Raw genomic sequence first — 18,369 nt, forward strand, 5'->3', positions numbered from 1 at the left:
AGCATGCGGAAAAGATTTCCGAAGAGCACCTAGATTCACTTGTGTTCATGGTGAATGTGCATTCCAGATGGATAGGGTTGCATTTGATGTCACACGGAAGAAAGAAATGATGTTCTCTCACTATGTCTCCTTCCTATTGTTGATGCCCTATGGGACTTCATTTAAACCCTTCCTCCCAAGGGGCTGGAAGTGAGGGACCAAGCCCTGAGTTCACAAAGCTTCGGTCTTGTCACATTGCGATGTGTACCTGGACGCTGCAGTGCAGAAGGAAGCAGGCGACAACAGGGCTGCTTAAAGCTAAGACTTTATTGCTGTGGTTCCAGAAGGTGGTAAGGCTCAAAGGAAACTTGAATGTATAAGGGTATCTCATGTCTCCCTTGTGTGTATCTCATGGCCCCTTTCGTGCTGTGCGTGAGGTTCTTCATCTGGCACTGCTTGGGCAGCATCCTCCTCCACATCCTCATCATCAGAGGAGACATCACACTCCACGATATCCTCACTTGTCAACACCTCACCCCTCTGTAATGCCAGATTGTGCTGTGCACAGCAAACCACCACGATATGTGAGACCCTCGCCGGGACATACTGAAGGGCTCCACTGGATCGATCTAGGCACCTGAATCTCATCTTCAGGAGACCAATGGCCTCCTTGATGGTCGCTCGGGTTGACCCGCAGCAGGTGTTGTATCTCTCCTCTGCATCCGTGCGTGGGTTCCTCACAGACGTCAGTAGTCATGTCCTCAGTGGGTAGCCCTTGTCTCCAAGGATCCATCTCTGAAAGCGGATGGGGCCGCGGAAAGGTCCTGGCACCTGGGAGTGCCTTGGTATGCAGGCGTTGTGGCTGCTTCCCGGGATTTGTGCACACACCTATGGGATCCATTTGCAGTGGTTGCAGACCAATTGCACACTGAGCAAGTGGAAGCCCTTCCTGTTGAAGGCTGCTGGCTGGTCTGCAGGAGCCATGATGGTCACATGGGGTGACACCCTACACCTGGGGGAATCCAGTGATGGCCCCGAATCCTAAGGTCCTCTCAGCTTGACTGTTTGGATCGATGTGCACATAGTCACCGGCCCTCCTGAACAGGACATTGGTGACCTCCTTGATGCACTGATTCACCACAGACTGTGAGATTCCACACATATCTCCAGTGGATCCCTGCAATGATCTGCTGGTGCAGAAGTTCAGTGGCACAGTGACCTTCAGTGACACTGGTATCAGGTGCCCACCAAGTCCCATGGGGCACAGCTGCATCATGGCAGAGAGATCAGTGACGACCTCCGTGCAGAGGCGCAGTCTGTGGAGACACTGTCACTCGGGCATCTGCAGGTAGTTGAACCTCAGCTGACGTGTTCCTCTGCCTCCTTCTCCAGCCTCCTGTTCGAGGCTGGCCTTCCTGTGGGCCCCCAAGCTGCTGTGGTGCCCCTGCTGGTGCCTGCGCCTCCCTCCCTTCCTCTCTACTCCTCCTCCTCCTCAATGTGAGCCTTGAATGAGGCCCATGACAGGTTGCCCCTCCCTGAGTGCAAGTCCTTCACAGTAAACAACACCCAGCCACATTTACCTCACTTGTCACCCTCAATGAGGTGGCACTGCCCCAATCGTACCCTGGTGTGGCTCCCCCTGCAGAGCTGGCACATTGGCCCCCACTCCTGACAGTGTTTCCCGATGCCCTTTCCCCCTCCACCCTTACTGCCAAGTTACGCTGCCTCACCCGATAGCTTCCCAGTGAAGCCAACACTCAGCTCCCACCTCCCAGTCAACTCCTTTAACCAGGCGAGTCTCTGAAGCCCCGTGGTTCCCGTGTGCTATTCGTTCAATTGGATCCAGTGAATAAAATTTCTGATAATTGGACTCATAAATACTTTAAATGCCTTCTTGCCGAGTGGATGTGCGAAGTCTGCCCTCCATGTCAGCCGCCGACAGAAAAATCCGGTCCGACGTCTTCCATCCCTATTTTATCCACCCCCGCTCCCCCTCCCCAGCCTCCATTCCCGTCTCCAACGGTCCCTTAAAATTCTGGCCCATGTCTCTAAGACTAATGGGAGTGAAACTACATCTGCTCCTTAGCCTGAACAGGGAGAGCTGCTCTCTCTGTGTTTAAAGTGAATGAATCTGCTCTTCACCTTGTCTTACTGGAACGTTCACTGTCTGGAAATGTCTGTTTGAAAATGTTTTCCTGTTATATTAATGGAGCAGAGGAGCAGATGTGAGGTGCTGTTCAACAGAGAGGTTTGGAAGTGGGTGAAGGGGTGGAGTGATGGTGTGAGTGAGAGGTGCAGTGAGTTGGCCATTCTCAATAGAGTGTCAGGAATGAAGGTCAGAGGAACAGACCAGGCAGGAAACACAGAAAGAGCGAGGAGAAGCTGGTGTGAAAAACAGAGATTAAACAACAGGCTTGTTCAGTTGGTTTGGGTCTGGTGTTTAGAATACCCGGAATCTGGGTTCACTTCCCTTCCAACTCAGCGAATTATATCAACATTATGTTCATAAAACCATAGAATGATACCCAAAGAAGGAGACCATTTGGTCCATTGTGTCAGTGCTGTCTCTTTGGTTATGTTATCCAATTAGAACTGCTGCTCAGCTTTTTCCTGTAATCTGTACATTTTTCCTTCCAGTATTTATCCCAATTGCTTTTCAAAGTTACGACTGAATCTGCTTTCAAGTCCTGATCAGACAGTGCATTCCAGATCACAACACATCAGTGTATAAAAAATCATTCCTCATTTCGCCTCTGGTTCTTTTCTCAATTACCTGATAAATACATCCTCTGGTTACTGACCCTTTTGCCACTGGAAACAATTTCTCCTTATTTAACTTATTGAAAACCTTCTTGATGATGTCACATACGAGACTGCCAGTAAAACTGAAGCCCATGGAATAAAAGAGACAATGACAGCATGGATATGAAGTTTGCAGAATGATAGGAACATAGAAGCAGGAGTAGGCCATTCAGCCCATCGAGACCACCCCACCATTCAATATGATGATGACTGATCATCCACTTCAATGCCTTTTTCCCACACTATCTCCATATCCCTTCTGTCATTTGTATTTCGAAATCTGTCAATCTCTGCTTTAAACATACTCAATGACTGAGCTTCCACAGCTCTCTGGTGTAGAGAATTCCAAAGATTCACAACCCTCTGAGTAAAGAAATTTCTCCTCGTCTCTGTCCTAAGTGGCTTTCCCCTTCTGTTGAAATTGTGTCCCCTGGTTCTAGATTCCTCAACCGGAGGAAAAACTTCATCTACCCTGTCTATCCCTTTAAATATTTTGTAAGTTTCAATGAGATCACCTCTCATTCTTTGAAACTCTAGAGAATACAGTCCCAGTTTCCCCAATCACTCTTCATAGGACAGTCCTGCCATCCCGGGAACAGGTCTGGTGAACCTTCATTGCACTCCCTCGATGGCAATGATATCCTTCCTAAGGTAAGGGGACCAAAACTGCACACAGTATTCCAAAGTGCAGTCCAATCAAGGTTATATACAATTGAAGCAAGATTTCACTACTCCTGTACTCAAATCGTCTTGTGATAGAGGCTAACATATCATTCGTCTTCTGAATTGCTTGCTGCACCTGCATGTTAGCTTTCAGTCACTTATTGACAAGGACACCCAGGCCGCTTTGTACATCTACACTTTCTAATCTCTTACCATTTAAGAAATAATCTGCACATCTGTTTCTCCTACCAAAGTGGATAACCTCACATTTTTACACATTATATTCCATGTGCCACTTTCTTGTCCACTCACTAAGTCTGTCCAAATCCCCTTGAAGCTGCTTTGCATCTTCCTCACAACACACATTCCCACCTAGTTTTGTGTCATCTGCGAACTTGGAAATACGACATTTGGTTCCCACCTCCGAATCATTGATATATATTGTGAACAGCTGGGTCACAGTGTGGTGGTGAACAGTTGTATTTCTGTCTGGAGGAAGGTTTACAGTGGGTTCCCCATGGTTCCTCATAACTTCAGTTATGTGCAGACACTGGAAAAGCTGGGGTTGTTCTCCTTGGAGCAGAGCAAGTTCAGAACAACTTTGACAGAGTTAGAATCAAGGAATCAAATGGTTACAGTACAGAAGGAGACCATTCAGTCCATCATGTCCATGACAGCTCTTTGCAAGAGCAAATCAGCTAATTCCACTCCTCTGCCCTTTCATTGTAACCCTGCAAATTTTCTCTATTCAGGTGTTTATCCAATTCCCTTTTGAAAGCCACGATTGAATCTGCCTCCAGCACATTCTCAGGCAGTGTATTCCAGATCCAAACCACTCACTCTGTCCCACACCCCTGGTACCATTGCAGAAAATCTCTTCCGTTCATTTCATCCCTCATAAATAATTGAAATGAAATGTTTATTAGGAAATGCACAATATAAAAAAGAGAGAGAAATAAATGCTGAGAAAAATAGAAGTCAATGTTTGGAAGGTAAAAAGAGCAAAATATGTAACTTTTATTCTGGTTGAGTGAGAGGAATATATCACACTCTGGGGCTTTTTAAGAGGATTTACTGATAAACCTGGGTTTTGAGAGGAAGCTGGTTCATGGTTTACAGAACAAATTCAGTCCCTGGGGTGGAGCCAACAGCTGCACCGTCCAATAACAGACAGGATGGGGACACTGTCTCAGGCCTGGTGAGCTCAGTCGATGAAAGCATGAAACTCTGAATCTCAAGTTTTTGAGTTTGAGCCCCACGGTGGGTGTCTTTTATTTCCTTTTTAGGCTGATTTTACAGCCATTCTCCAGCTCTGAATTCCTCGGCAGAGAGTTCAAGGAGTGTTTGAAATGAGATTCAACAGCAGTATGAGAAAGTCTCTCCTTGATTCAGGACTCTTACCTCTCTGCAGCAACTCGCTGCTGAAGATTGAACTTTATCTCATTTCATTCTCAGCTCATGGTCAGTGTGGACCAATGGGACTTCTGGCTGTCTCCCACTTCACAATCCATCAGTGCTTAGAAATCAATGGGGAATATTACTCACATGTTGTAATGTTTTATAAATACTTGAATGTATTTCACACTGTGTCTAACAGTGTGAATCTCCCCTGGTATATCAGCTCACCAACACTTCAACAGAACATTCACATAATGTGAGCTCTGAGATCTGTTCAGATCCCATTCCCAAGACCTGGAAAGTGGGATTGGGCTGGATCGCTCTTTTTCAGCTGGCACAGACACGATTGCTAAATGGTCTCAGTCTGTGCCATAAATTTTCTCCATTTTCTATGTTCTATGAAGTGAGGTGTGATTGGGAGGGGCAATTCCACCAGGGTTATATTTTCTACCAAAACAATGACACAAGGGATACTTCACTTTTTTATTCATTCATTCATGCGATGTGGGCATCGCTGGCTAGGCCAGCATTTATTGCCCATGAGAAGGTGGTGGTGAGCTGCCTTCTTGAACCATTGCAGTCCATGTGGGGTAGGTACACCCACAGTGCTGTGAGAAGGGGAGTTCCAGGATTTTGACCCAGCGACAGTGAAGGAACGGCGATATAGTTCCAAGTCAGGATGGTGTGTGGCTTGGAGGGGAACTTGCATGTGGTGGTATCCCCTGTATTTGCTGCCCTTGCCCTTCTAGGTGCTAAAGGTCACTGGTTTGGAAGGTGCTGTCTAAGGAGTTGTGGTGCATTGCTTCAGTGGATTTTGTAGACGGTACACACTCTGCAACTGTGCGTCGATGGTGGAGGGAGTGAATGTTTGCAGATGGGGTGCCAATCAAGCGGGCTGCTTTGTCCTGGCGGTGTTGAGATTCTTGAGTTGGAATTGCACCCATCCAGGCAAGTGGAGAATATTCCATCACACTCTTGACTTGTGCCTTGTGGATGGTGGACAGGCTTTGGGGAGTCAGGAGTCATGGATGAGTGAGAGGAATATATCACACTTTGGGGCTTTTGTAAAAGGATTTATTAATAAACCTGGGATTTGAGAGGAAGCTGATTCATGGTTTACAGAACAAATTCAGCCCCTGGGGTGGAGCCAACAGCTGCACTGTAATTACTCACCTCAGGATTCCAAGCCTCTGGCCTGCTCTTGTAGTCACGTTATTTGTATGGCTACCCATGGTAACCTCCATGATGTAGATGGTGGGGGATTCAGTGATTGTAATGCTATTGAATGTCAAGGGGAGATGGTTAGATTCTCTCTTGTTGGAGATGGTCATTGCCTGGCACTTGTGTGGTGCGAATGTTACTTGCCACTTATCATCCCAAGCCTGTGAGACTGAAATAGCTCAGTTGGGAGTGTGTTAGACTGAAGATCCCTGGTTCAATCTGGGGTTTTGTCAGTTCTCATTTATTCTGCATCACCCTTTGGTTTTGACTCTTGAGCTGCACAATTTACACTGAAATTATTTACCCAACTCTGAAGGTTGGATTGGAATAGAGAGATATCAAGGATGGGAAATATTTACATTGTCTGCTTTAGCTTATTCTCTATCTCCCTGTGTCCTTTCCCCCAGTTTTTGACTCTCTCGGGGCCGGGTGAACATTTGATTTGCTGCATTTGTCCCAAACTGAAGCCTTTTCCACATCTCTGGGTGGTCAGACTCGCTCTGTCTGTTTTTGTTGCTCGTGACCATTAACGAGAACAGGCCACGAGTTCAACGTTTATCAGCAAACGGAAGATAATTGGAAAGAATTCTGTGTTACTCCAGATCAGTGACAAAGATACAATGGATGTTATTCAAAATAAATTCCCTTTGACATTTTATGTAAACTTGTTTGCATCCAAAAGTTGGATTTTAAGTGTAACAAAAATGTGTCAAATTATTGACTGACCATGTGACAGCGCACATGGGGATCAAATCCACAGCCTTGTTGTTATCAACACTGCGTCCTAACCAACTGAACTAAGCGGCCTATAGACAGAGCCAGGTATGGGTTTGAGCCGCACGCTGGGCGTTTTGTGTTTTATTTCTCACACTGGGTGACAGAGCAATTGTACAAACAATGGACACATCACATCCCGGAAACATTGTTCTGATATAAAACAGTGTAAAATAAGAACTGAGCATGGAAATGGAACGGAACCAGAAATCAGGACTTTAATCTATTAAAGTTGATCTTGAAATTCAACCATTCACTGAACATTCCAATTGATCGAACTCTCTTCTGAAATAAAATCCAGGAACTTGAGCTGCTGTAAAACGCAACTGAGCCTGACGTGATTTGAACACGCAACCTTCTGATCTGGAGTCAGACGCGCTACCGTTGTGCCACAAGCTCACAGATAAAGCAAAGTGGTTCCATTCCTGACAGATTTACTTCTTGTTTAGATTCAGTGATTGAAATTAATTCAATCCTCATCTGACCTCCACTCTGTAAAGGCCTGCAATCCGACCTGAACCCGACGACCTGTGTCGGGTTCGGGTCATGTCGGGTCGCTCTTCCGGTTCTGGCTTTCGGGCTCGGGTCAGGTTGGGTCAGGTTCAGGTCAGGCTGGGTCCAGGTTGGTCTGAGTCCGTGTCGGACACACACAGTAAGTATTACATTTAACTTTGCTGGGAAGTTAAGTTTAATAAGTGTCAAAAGTTGAAAAGCCAACCAAAGCCGGGAGTCCGGGTCATTAAGGAGGGAAACTCTGAGTCTGCGCAGTGAGCAAGTGAGCATCTCTATGACGTCATTGCGCTCATGCTGCAGCTTCCTGTCGATTCGGAATCGGGAGGTAGATAAAGTGAACATTCCGGTGGTCGGGTGAGGCTCGGGTTAGTTTGGGCGTGGGAATAAATGGAGATACTCAGGCCGGGTCAGGCTCGGGTCCAATGTGGTTCTGTCAGGTTCGGGTCGGGTTTTTTTTCCTGACCTGAGCAGGCCTTTACCGCTCTGTCAGTTCAGTGCCTTATTTAAACTATTACTTGGAGTTCTGTTTTACAGGGTCTCGGCTGTTTAAGTGTTTCCGAGACCCACTACTCTGATTAATCAGACATTTTGCTGCTAACTGCTGCTGCTACAATTGAAATGTAAAAAAGAATTTCCAGTGACCTGCAACCAATGGACAAATACATTTCAGAAAGATAAATCTCATTCACCAATCCACAAATGTGTTTTTCTGCTTATATTTATAAACAACTCCTTCTCTCCACTATGAGAACTATACAATCACTACAGTTATTTGAAAGTTAGTATAAGATGTTCCAGTTCATCAATTTTAAAACTGCAGCAGGTATTTTCCAGAAAACATCTCTGTTGGAACCTCAGTCCCAGTTAGATTGAAAGTGGACAATTAATGTATTCACTTGTTCATTGTGGACAGGTGTCTGACTTCGAATAAATCTCATTAACTTTCAATGAGGTGGCAGTATTTCTGTGCTCCCATTTTACACAGTCTGTCCTGTTCATGCACCATGTTTTTAATCTCCTCTCCCATTCTCCACAGGATACAGATTGCAAGCATCAGCAATCGAGCTGTTGAAAAGCATTGGAAGAATCTGGTCACACAGGTATTGAAACATTCATTTTCTGCCATTTTCCAAGTTGGTTGCTTTAAACACCGTACGATGTGCAATCATCTTGAAAAGAGATTCTCTTCAATATCCAATACAAACTGTATTACAAACCTGACAGACAAACACAGGAGAACAAGTGACTAGTGAACACAAACCTCATGGTGCTCATTTTCAGATTTATTGCAGTCACTTACAAAACAAGTGAAAGAATATTACAGTGAAATGATTTGGAAAGTAGGTGTGACTTTTGTTGGTGCCTTTCTTTGCTCTGTTGGTGAAACTTTCTTGCACCTGACTCCTGTTCATGTCTCTGTTTCCTCTATTGAATGAGGAAGGAGGTATTTGATCAGAAATCAACTGGATTGTGTACCTTTGAGAGGGGATTTCTGCACCATCAGGGCTGGAAACAGGAGTGAGTGAAAGACAATGTGTGGAGTTTGATTTTGTACAGAGGGAGAGCAAATCTAACAGGACTGTGAGATATTGGCCTGGATTTTACAGCCCCAATCGCGGTGAACTCTGAGACTTTCACTGCTGTTGAGGGTCTGAACAGCACTGCAACTGCCGGTACATGCACACACTAACACTTGCATCTGGAAGTTGTGGTGGTGAGAAATGTGCTTGGAAGGAGCCTCTGATCATAATCGCACCAGCCAACTCTTTAAAGTGACAGGGACCTGTAGTTCAGCAATTTGGGCTCATTGCCCACAATGTACCCTGATTTTTACCTGGGTTGGATTAAAGCCGGTACCAACAGGCTCAGGGCCTGCTCGGGAAAGACTTTTCTGTTGACACAACAGCTCCACTATTCCAGGAAGACACCGGCAGCAGCAGTTGTCAACTTTCAGAGGGAGTTCAGACATTTTAAATGATGTATTTTATTTCTTAATTGTATGTAACTTTTTAGCATAGCCTGATCAGAGTTCTCAAATTTACATCTGACTTTTTATTAACAAGATTGAAGTGCTTTTAAAAGATCTCTAAATGTATATGACTTTTTATCAAGATTTACTTGGCTTCTTTGTAAAGACTCTTGAGCAAGATTGAAGTGACTTTTAAAAACTACATCTTATCCTTTAAAATCCTGCTTCCATGTAGATGACATTGGAAGATGACTTCAGAATAGCTTAGACTATCTTTCTAACAGGTACTGCAACAGCTTAAGACCTACTTTTCTGCAAAAGCTGGTGAATTACCTTCCGGGAGCGGAGAGGAGCGGAGCGGAGCTGACCTATATGGACCGATATAAGGAGAACGTTGAGAGTGGAGCCGATAAATCCAATCCGAGGATCGAGGCCCAGTCTCTTACCTTCCAGGAGTGGAGTGGAGCTCTTACAGTGTGCTGGAGTTTTGAAAAAAAAGAAGCCAACTGTGATGTCAGAGGAGAGCTGAAAGTTGATTGGTTGGTGAGTCACTGCTGTTTGTGTATTTAAATATCTTAAAGAAAAGGGCAAAGTTTTTTTACTTGAAAAAAAAACCTCTGCTGATAAGATGAGTACTACTAAAGTGTTTTTTTTATTCAGTGTAGCTTATGAAGGACTTTAGATTGTAGTGGGTAGAACAAGGCCCCTAGTGTCATTAGTATTTTTTAATTAAGGGAGTAACTAATTAATCTAAGGGTAAGTCATGGCAGGAGAGCTCAGCCCCGTGATATGCTCCTCCTGCGCTATGTGGGGATTCAGGAACCCTCCCAGTCTCCATGACGACCATGTGTGCAGGAAGTGTATCCAGCTGCAGCTACTGGCTACTCGCATTATGGAGCTGGACCTGCGGGTGGTTTCACTGTGGAGCGTCCACGAAGCTGTGGGCGTCATGGATAGCATGTTTAGTGAAGTGGTCGCACCGCAGGTAATGGATGCACAGGCAGAAAAGGGATGGGTGACCACCAGATGGAATAGTCGGAGCAGGCAGGTAGTGCAGGAGTCCCCTGTGGCCAACCCCCTCTCAAACAGATACACCGCTTTGGTTACTGTTGGGGGGAAGACCTCCCAGGGGAAAAGAGCAACAGCGCGGTCCGTGGCACCACGGAGGGCTCTGCTGCACAGCAGGGGAGGAAAAGGGGTGGAAGAGCTATTGTGATAGGGGATTCTATCATAAGGGGTGCAGATAGGCGTTTCTGTGGCCGCAAACGAGACTCCAGGATGGTATGTTGCCTTGCTAATACTAGGGTCAAGGATGTTTCGGAGCAGCTGCCGGAAATTCTGAAAGGGGAGGGCGTGCAGCCAGAGATCGTGGTCCATATTGGTACGAACGACATAGGCAGGAAGAGAGATGAGGTTCTGCAAAGTGAATATAGGGAGTTAGGCAGAAGGTTAAAGAGCAGGACCTCTAGGGTTGTAATCTCAGGATTACTCCCTGTGACACGTGCTAGTGCGGGTAGGAATAGGAGGATTAGGCAAATGAATGCATTGCTGAAGACTGGCGAAGGCGGGAGGGCTTCAGGTACTTGGATCATTGGGATCTCTTCTGGTGCAGAGGTGACCTGTACAAGAGGGACGGGTTGCATCTGAACTGGAAGGGGACCAATATCCTTGTAGGGAGATTTTATAGTAATACACTGGAGGGTTTAAACTAGTCTTGCAGCGGGGGTGGGACCCAAAGTAGTAGTCTCTCCGATGAGATAGTTGAGGCAAATGGAGAGGTTAAAGCAAGCAAGTCCAGTAGGCAGGCCAGGCAGGGGCAGGACAGGGAGCGTGGAAGGTCTGGTGGGCTAAACTGCATTTACTTTAATGCAAGTATCCTTACAGGTAAGGCAGATGAACTCAGAGCATGGATCGGTACATGGGATTGTGGTATTGTAGCTATTACGGAAACGTGGTTGAGGGATGGGCAGGACTGGCAGCTCAATGTTCCGCGGTACCGATCCTTCCGGCGTGACAGAGGTAGAGGTAAGAGAGGAGGGGGAGTTGCACTATTGATTAGGGAGGACATCACGGCAGTACTTAGAGAGGATATCCCGGGGTGAATGTCCAGTGAGGCCATACTGGTAGAACTTAGAAATAATAAAAGGGTGATCCCTTTGATGGGATTATACTATAGGCCCCCCAATAGTCAGAGGGAAGTGGAGGAGCATATATGCAGGGAAATCACAGATAGGTATAGGAATTATAGGGTTGTAATAGTAGGTGATTTTAACTTCCCTAATATTGACTGGGACTGCCTTAGTGCTAAGGGATCAGATGGGGAAGAATTTGTTAAGTGAGTCCAGGATAGTTTTCTGAAGCAGTACGTGGATGGCCCGACTAGAGAAGGGGCTACACTCGATCTCCTCTTAGGAAATGAGAATGGGCAGGTGGTTGATATGGCAGTGGGGGAGCACTTTGGGACCAGTGACCATAACTCTATTAGCTTCAAGATAGTTATGAAAAAGAATAGGACTGGTCCTCAGGTTGAAGTCCTAAATTGGGGGAAGGCTAATTTCCATGGCATCAGACAGGAACTCTCAAAAGTTGAATGGGAGAGGCTGTTTACAGGTAAAGGGACGTCTGGCAAGTGGGAGGCTTTTAAAAGTGAGATAGGAAGAGTTCAGGGCCAGCATGTTCCTGTTAGATGGAAGGGCAAGGCTGGCAAGTTTAGGGAACCTTGGTTGACGAGGGATATTGAGGGTCTGGTCAGGACAAAGAAGGAGGCATACGTCAGGTATAGGCAGCTGGGATCGAGCGAGTCCCTCGAGAAGTATAGGGGATATAGGAGTATACTTAAGAAGGAAATTAGGAGGGCGAAAAGGGGCCATGAGATTTCCCTGGCAGATAAGATAAAGGAGAATCCTAAAAGATTCTATAAGTGTATTAAGAGTAAAAGGGTAGCTAGGGAGAGAGTAGGTCCCCTTAAGGATCAGTGTGGCAATCTGTGTGTGAAGCCACGCGAAATGGGCGAGGTCTTAAATGAATATTTCTTGTCTGTATTTACCGTGGAGAAGGTCATGGAAGCTAGTGAGTTCAAGGGAGGGAACAGCGATATCCTGCAGCATATCAACATTACAAAGGAGGAGGTATTGGAGGTTTTGAAGCGCATTAAGGTGGATAAATCCCCAGGGCCTGATCAGATGTATCCTAGGATGCTATGGGAAGCAAGGGATGAGATTGCTGGGGCGCTGGCAGAGATTTTTGTATCATCGTTCGCCACGGGTGAGGTACCGGAAGACTGGAGGATAGCTAATTTGTTAATTAATAAATTAAATAACAAATCATGTCACCTCTTTCTCTTCTAAACTCTGGCGGAGACAAGCCTAGCTTGTCCAATATTTCCTCGTAAGACAGCCCACCCATTCCATGTATTAGTCTCGTAAACTTTCTCTGTACTACCTCCAATGCATTTACATGCTTCCGCAAATAAGGAGACCAGTACAGTACTCAGTACTGCAGAAGAGGTCTCACCAATGTCCTGTATAGCGGAAGCATAACCTCCCTACTATTGTATTCAATTCCCATGGTGATAAATGATAACATTCTATTAGCTTTCCTAATTACGTGCTGGACCTGCATACTAACCTTTTGCAATTCATGCCCTCGGACACCCAGATCCCTCTGCATCTCAGAGCTCTGCAATCTCCCACCATTTAGATAATATGCTTTTTTATTCTTCCTGCCATAGTGGACAATTTCCGACTTTCCCACATTATACTCCATTTGCCAGGTCTTTGCCCAATCACTTAACCTATCTATATCCCTTTGTAGCCCCCTTATGTCCTCTTCACAACCTACTTTCCTACCTATCTTTGTGATCAGCAAATTTAGCAACAATACCTTCGGTCCCTTCATCTAAGTCATTTATATAAATTGTGAAAAGTTGAGGCCCCAGCACAGATCCCTGTGGCACACCACTCGTTACTTCTTGCCAACCAGAAAATGACCCATTTATGCTGACTCTCTGTTTCCTGTCAGCTAGCCAATCTTCTATCCATGCCAATATGTTACCCCCGACACCATGAGCTTTTATTTTCTGCAATAACCTTTGATAAGGCACCTTATCCTTCTGGAAATCGAAATACAATACATCCACTGGTTCCCCTTTATCCACAGCACATGTAACTCCCTCAAAGAACTCCAATAAATTGGTTAAACATGATTTCCCTTTCAAAAAACCATGTTGACTCTGCCTGACTACCTTAATTTTTTCTAAATGCCCTGCTATAACATCTTCAGTAATCGCTCCTAACATTTTCCCTAAGACAGATGTTAAGCTAACTGGCCTGTCGTTTCCTGCTTTCTGTCTCCCTCCCTTTTTGAATAAATGAATTACATTCGCTACTTTCCAATCTAACAGAACCTTCCCGAAGCGAGGGAAATTTGGAATATTAAAACCAGCGCATCAACTATCTCACTAGCCAATTCAGGACCTGGCGACTTGTCAACCCGCAGCTCCAACAATTTGTTTAGTACCACTTCCCTGGTGATTGTAATTTTCTTGCGTTCCTCCATCCCTTCAATTTCCTGATATACGGCTCATACTGGGATGTTATTTGTATCCTCAATAGTGAAGACCGATGCAAAGTATCTGTTCAATTCATCTGCCATCTCTTAATTATCCATTATTAATTCCCCAGACACACTTTCTATTGGACCAACAGTCGCTTTGTTAACTCTTTTCTTTTCAAAATATCTATCGAAACTCTTACTAGTTGTCTTGAAATTTCTTGCGAGCTTTCTCTCATACTCTAATTTTACCTTCCTTATCAATCTTTTAGTCATTTTTTGCTGTTCTTTTTATATTCTGTCCAATCTTCTGACCTGCCTCCCACCTTTGCACAATTATAGGCTTTTTCTTTAAGTTTGATAGTATCTTTAACTGTTTTCGTGAACGATGGATGGTGAGTCCCATCTTTGGAACTTTTCTTTCTCGTTGAAATGTATCTATTCTGTGTATTCTGAAATATCCCCTTAAATGTCTGCCACTGCATCTCTATTGACTTATCCCTTAACCTAATTTGCCAGTTCACTTTAGCTGGCTCTGCTTTCATGACCTTATAATTGCCCTTATTTAAATTTAAAATACTAGTCTGGGACCCACTCTCCTCTCCCTCAAACTGAATGTAAAATTCAATCATATTATAATCGCTACTACCTAGGGGCACCTTAACTATGAGGTCATTAATTAATCCTATCTCGTTGCACAATGCCAGGTCTAGTATAGCCTGCTCTCTGGTTGGCTCCAGAATGTATTGTTCCAAGAAATTATCCCCAAAACATTCTATGTACTCCTCATCTAGGCTACCTCTGCCCATCTGAATTTCCAATCTATATGTAGATTAAAATCCCCCATAATTATCACAGTACCTTTCTGACAAGCTGCCATTATTTCTTCCTTTATATCCCATCTGACAGTGTGGTTAATGTTAGGTGGGCTGTACACCACTCCCACAAGTGACTTCTTGCCTTTATGATTTCTCATTTGTACTCAAACTGCTTCTGCATCCTGATCTCCAGAACTCAGGTCATCCCTCTCTATTACGCTAATACCATCATTAATTAACAGAGCTACCCCGTCACCTTTTCCTAGCTTCCTGTCCTTCCAAAATGCCATGTCACCTCCAATATTCACATCCCAATCTATGTCGCCCTGCAGCCATGTCTCTGTAATGACTATCAGATCGTACTTATTTATTCTATTTGTGCTCCCAGTTCATCTGTTTTGTTTCAAATGCTCCATGCTTTCAGATACAGAGCATTTAGTTTTGTCCTTTTATTATTTTTGTCACCTCTAGCCTTATCTGTCGATTTACTCTTAGATTTGTACATTCTGTCCCTTCCTGTCACAGTCTGTTTATCATTTCCCATATTTATACCTTTCTCTCTTGCCTTGTCTCTCCTCCTTGATTCACCATATCTTCCCAAATTTGATCCCTTGCCCCCACTATTCAGTTTAAAACCGTCTCTACTTCCCTCGTTATGTGGCTCGCTAGAACACCGGCACCAGCACGGTTCAGGTGTAGACCGTCCCAACGGTACAGCCACCTCTTTTCCCAGTACTGGTGCCAACGCCCCATGAACCAGAACCCACTACTACCACACCAGTCTTTCAGCCGCACATTACTTTCTCTAATTGTATTTGTCCTATGCCAATTTGCACATGGCTCAGGTAATAACCCAGAGATGATTAACTTTGAGGTTGTGCTTCTTAATTTGGTGCCTAGTTCCTCACACTGACTTTGCAGAACCTCTATCCTTGTCCTGCCGATGTCTTTGGTACCGACATGGACCACGACGACTGGATCCTCCCCCTCCCATTGTATGTTTCGCTCCAGCCCTGAGCAGATGTCCTGAATCCTGGCACCGGCAGGCAACACAGCCGTCTGGACTCTTGCTTTTGCTGCAGAGAACAGAGTCAATCCACCTTACTATACTGTCCCCTACTACCACTACATTCCTTTTTTCTCCCTCTTTGAGCCGCAAACACTTACTGCAGACCTGTTTGCCCTGGATCACACTGGCATCCAGGAACTCCCACATGCTGCAGCTGTGACACATCACCTGTCCTGTCATCCTTAACGTGTTTCAATTAACTACTTAAATATTTTATTCAATTATTCATTTTATTGCATATTTTATTAAACTTACCACTAGTTTGTTTACTATTTTAAACGTGAGGACCACAATGGATCTTAATCACTTACCAGATGCGCATCAAGCAGGTCGGTTCTTCCAAACCAATCAACTACCTGCTTGCCTGTGATGTCACAGCTTACCAGATCCTCACCAAACAGCTCCTTCCACTGCACCGAAGAAAGAACCAAATCCTGTATCCTCACCTCAGCGGCTCTCCGTTTCCCTGCTCTCACTCTCCATTGTGACGTCACTCCTCGATTTTTTTTCCCCCTGCTCTGCTCCTCTCTCTCTCGCTCTGTCTCCGAATCTGTGCTTTTGGCGCATTTCTTCATTTGTTGTTCCGTTGTGATCTTCTGTTTCTGGTCCAAAAATCTGACTCTGGTGGGTCTTGAACCCACAACCTTTGAATATCGTCTCAATCATTATTTAGAAGTCCAACACGCTATCCATTGCGCCACAGAGCCTCACACATTTTTATTAACATCACTAAGGCCTTTGATCTTGTCAGCAGAGACGGCCTCTTCAAACTGCAATGGAACATAGGCTGCCCTCCTGACCTCTTGGGCATCATCTCTTCTTTCTACGAGAACATGCACAGTTCCATCAGTTACAATGGAGCAACATCAGACGCTTTCAAGATCAGCAGTGGGGTAAAGCAGGGCTGCGCGCTGGCGCCAACTCTCTTAGGAACAGAGGAACATAGGAGTAAGCTATTCAGCCCGTCGAGCCTGCTCTGTCATTCAATTCGATCATGGCTGATCACCTACCTCAAAGCCCCTTTCCCATGCTATCCCCATATCCCTTGATGTCATGAGTATCAAGATTTCTATCAATTTCTGTCTTGAACATGCTCAATGATTGAGCTGCCACAGCCCTCTGGGGCACAGTATTCCAATGATTCACCACCGTCTGAGTGAAGAAATTCCACCCATCTCAGTTTTAAATGGCCTACTCCTTATTCTGAGACGATGTCCTTTGGTTTTAGACTCACCAACCAGGGCAAACATCCTGTCTCCATCCACACTGTCACGCCCTGTAAGAATTTTGTCAGTTTCAATCAGATCACCTCTCATTCTTCGAAACTTTAAGGAATACAGGCCCAGTTTCCTCATAAGACAATCCCACCATCCCAGGGATTAGTCTGGTGACATAAAAACAAGAAATGCTGGAACCACTCAGCAGGTCTGGCAGCATCTGTGAAAAGAGAAGCAGAGTTAACGTTTCAAGTCAGTGACCCATCTTCGGAACTGACATATATTAGAAAAGTCACAGGTTATAAGCAAGTGGGGTGGGGGTGGGGCAAGAGATAACAAAGGAGAAGGTGTAGATTGGACAAGGCCACATAGCTGACCAAAAGGTCATGCAGCAAAGGCAAACAATATGTTAATGGTGTGTTGAAAGACAAAGCATTAGTACAGATTAGGTGTTAATGAACTGAATATTGAAAAGCAGGAAGTACAAACCTGAAAAAAAACAGTAGGTAAGCAAACTGAACAAACTGAGATGAAATGAAATAAATGCAAATAAAAGATTAGTCTGTTGACCCTCTGTTTCACCCCCTCTATGGCAAGTGTATCCTTCATAAGATGAGGAGACTAAACTGTACACAATACTCCAGTGCGGATTCACCAAGGCTCTATACAATTGCAGCAAGACATCTTTACTCCTGTACTCATGACCCCTCGTGTGGGTACAACATACCATTTGCCTTCCTAATTGATTGCTGCACCTGCACAAGAGCTTTTAGTGTCTCAGGAACAAGGACACCCAGGTCCCTTTGGACATCGACACTTCCCAACCTCTCACCATTTAAGAAATACTCTGACTTTCTGTTTATTCTACCAAAGTGAATAACTTCACACTTATTCACATTATATTCCATGTTCTTGCCCATTCACTTAGCCTCTCCAGGTCCCCTGGAAGCCTCTCTGCATCCTCCTCACAACTCACACTTCACCGAGCTTTGTGTCATCTGCAAACTTGGAAATATTACATTTAATCCCCACATCCAAATCATTTATATAGGTTGTTAACAGCTGTGGCTCCAACACTGATCCTTGCAGTACCCCAATAGTAACAGCCTGCCATCCTGAGAAGGACCCGTTATTCCTGCTCTCTGTTTTCGGTCTGTTAACCAATTCTCAATCCATATCAGTATATTATCCCCAAGCCTATGTGCTCTAATTTTGTTTACTCACCTCCTGTGTGGGACCTTACCAAAGGAAAATACAAATACCACACATCCACTGGTTCTCCTTTATCTGTTCTATAGGTAACATCCTCAAAAATCTCAACAGGTTTTTCAAACCTGTTTTCCTTTTCATAAATCTATGTTGACTCTGCCCAATCATGTCATCATTTTCGAACTG

General features: G+C 44.8%; 2 non-coding genes across 2 annotated transcripts; both read right to left on the reverse strand.

Annotated features, from left to right (window-relative positions):
- Positions 1-7,164: 7,164 nt before the first annotated feature.
- On the reverse strand, positions 7,165-7,236 carry trnaw-cca (transfer RNA tryptophan (anticodon CCA)). The gene has a single exon. It is a non-coding gene; the product is annotated as a tRNA-Trp (tRNA).
- Positions 7,237-16,373: 9,137 nt separating this feature from the next.
- Positions 16,374-16,464, reverse strand: trnar-ucu (transfer RNA arginine (anticodon UCU)). The gene is given in 2 exon segments: positions 16,374-16,409; positions 16,428-16,464. It is a non-coding gene; the product is annotated as a tRNA-Arg (tRNA).
- Positions 16,465-18,369: the final 1,905 nt, after the last annotated feature.

Source organism: Heterodontus francisci, chromosome 28 (genome assembly GCF_036365525.1).
Source record: "Heterodontus francisci isolate sHetFra1 chromosome 28, sHetFra1.hap1, whole genome shotgun sequence".
NCBI lineage: Eukaryota > Metazoa > Chordata > Chondrichthyes > Heterodontiformes > Heterodontidae > Heterodontus > Heterodontus francisci.